The following is a 2,603-nucleotide window of genomic DNA, read 5'->3' on the forward strand; positions in this document are numbered from 1 at the left end:
TTGAAACAAGTTTCCCAGAGTGTGTTTGTTTTCAGGGCTCTGTATTCTATCATCAGCGGCTCTGAGGAAGGCTTCGGAAGCTATCCCAGTTTCCTGACCTAACCTAGGATTCAGCCTGCTCACTTGTAGAACAAACATTTGAAAACCTCGAAGTGACTCTTAAATCTCTTGTTCTGTGATTCTGTGATGTCAAGTAATCTTGAGTTATAAATGTAACATCTGGTGCTCACTTCAGCAACACACATGCTAAAAATTGGAGCAGTACAGAAAAGGTGAACACGGCCCCTGCACAAGAGTGATGTGCAGATTCACAAAGTGTTTAATACTTTTTAGTAAAATGTTCCTCTGAGTTGATGTATCATCTGAAGGGCTTGTTTATTTTAAATTAAGCCTTCATGAACCCTAACTCAAAAAGACACCAGCACCCCAATGTTCATAGCAGCCCTATTTACAATAGCCAAGTCATGGAAACAGTCTAAATGTCCATTGACAGATGACTGGGTAAAGAAGCTGTGGTATATTTATATAATGGAATACTATTCAGCCATAAAAAACAACAACATAACGCCATTTGCAGCAACATGGATGTCCCTGGAGAATGTCATTGTAAGTGAAGTAAGCCAGAAAGAGAAAGAAAAATACCATATGAGATCGCTCATATGTAGAATCTAAAAAAAAAAGACAAATGAACATAAATATAAAACAGAAACAGACTCACAGACATAGAATACTAACTTGTGGTTGCCAAGGGGGAGGCAGGTGGGAAGACACAGACTGAGAGTTCAAAATTTGTAGATACTGACAAGTATATACAGAATAGATAAACAAGATTATACTGTACATCACAGGGAAATATATACAAGATCTTGTAATAGCTTGTGTTGAAAAAGAATGTGAAAATGAGTATGTGTATATTCATGTATGGCTGGAAATTGATGCAACATTGTAAACTGACTGTAACTCAATAAAATACAAAAAAATAATTAATTAATGAATTAAGCCTTAATGATCACTGACTACATGAAAACAAATTGAGTTCTCTCAAACTGAAATAAGGAGTTATTGAAAGTACTTCTTCATTAAATGAATGCTTCTGAATTTTGAAGATTTAGAAGTGGGTTTTTTTCATTGTGGTAAAATACACATAAAATTTTCCATCTTAACCATTTTTAAGTGTACAGTTCAGTAGTGCTGGAAGAAAAGGTTTTTGTTTTTTTTTTTTGAAGTAAAGTCAGTTACATTGTGTCGGTCCTGGTGTATAACGTACTGTTTCAGTCATACATCCCTATATTCATTTTCATATGTTTTGGGTTTTTTTCAAATGTACACAGAAATTAGCTGAGGACTGGAAGTATTTGTGCCATGATCTACACTGAAACATTTCATGTTCTTCAGTTCATATAAGCTTAATGGAATGATGTTATAAACTTGGAACTGTTTCCACTCTAGGTAAAATCAGAACCGATGACAACTATTTAAGATATTTAAGAAATTCACTCATTTTTTTCACCCACTTTACAGTTGAGAGCATTGGAAATGAAAAATGAAAAGTACTGTAACTAAATCCGAGAGATCCCAAATAAGTGCCCACTGTTTCCTGAGAGACGGACAAGACATCACCAGTACGAGCTGCAGAAAACACCCACGTTAACATCTTGGATATATTATTTTCTCGCTGAATAAAAGTGAGGCGCATGGCTTTTCTGTACAATAACTGGAATTGTGCACGGCCCCCTCCATGCTGCTCTGAAAATGAACTTTTGTTTTATGCAGATGTAGGCGAATTAGAATGAACAAAAGGCGCACATTTTTTTAAGGCTGAGAACATTCAACTGGGAATGAAAAACGGATTTTTCTCCCAGTGGACCGGAGACCAGATGTAAAGGTTTCACAGTGGGCCGACTGGAGGCCGACCTGAGGCCTTTCTGCTGCCCTCTTTGGAAGCAACTGCCCACTGGCAGGAACTTTCTAAATGCCCCTGACAGGGTCCCGACACAGCCCCTCTGGAGGAGTAAACGGGAGAAGCCAGCTCGGCTCTCTGGTCCCTCTGGCCCCGTCTGGGTGGTGAGGGCCAGCCTCTCCCACCCCCAGGTCGGAGCCCCTGCTGGAGGAGGAGACACAGGCTCAGGACGGCCGATGAAAAGACGCTCGGGGATGCAGGGATGCTGAGGTCCAGATTTCTGAGCCTGGACACAGGCCACCATCAGAGTCTTCCTACCCCCACCCCAAACGCACCCCAGAGCCTGAATTCACTCCAAGGTCCGACAAGGGCTCCACGGAGAACTCCAGCCGGCACCCCCGCTGTGCCTTCAGTGGCCACGAGTGTTGGTCATAGCCCAGAAGCATCGCACCTCTGCCTTATCCAGTTCCCACTTGGTTCTCCACTCTGACTTGTGTCACTTCCCTACCCTGGCCCCGTGCCCCGGACTCCTTTCTCCGTCCCTTAAACTTGGATGTCCCCGCAGTTCTTCCTGCAGTGCCTGCCTTCTGACGTGCACTCTTACGGATTTAATACGCTAATAAATCCAAAATCTGCTTCTCATCCGCATCTCTCCCATAAACTTCTAACTCATGTATCCAGCTGCTCACAACCATGTACACTT

The 2,603-nt window shown here is 42.0% G+C and overlaps 1 non-coding gene across 1 annotated transcript; it reads left to right on the top strand.

Annotated features, from left to right (window-relative positions):
• The first annotated feature begins 222 nt into the window (after positions 1–222).
• Positions 223–330, top strand: LOC116277122 (U6 spliceosomal RNA). Its single transcript, XR_004186596.2, has one exon. It is a non-coding gene; the product is annotated as a U6 spliceosomal RNA (small nuclear RNA).
• The last annotated feature ends 2,273 nt before the right edge of the window (positions 331–2,603 follow it).

Source organism: Vicugna pacos, chromosome 35, assembly GCF_048564905.1.
Source record: "Vicugna pacos chromosome 35, VicPac4, whole genome shotgun sequence".
Lineage (NCBI taxonomy): Eukaryota > Metazoa > Chordata > Mammalia > Artiodactyla > Camelidae > Vicugna > Vicugna pacos.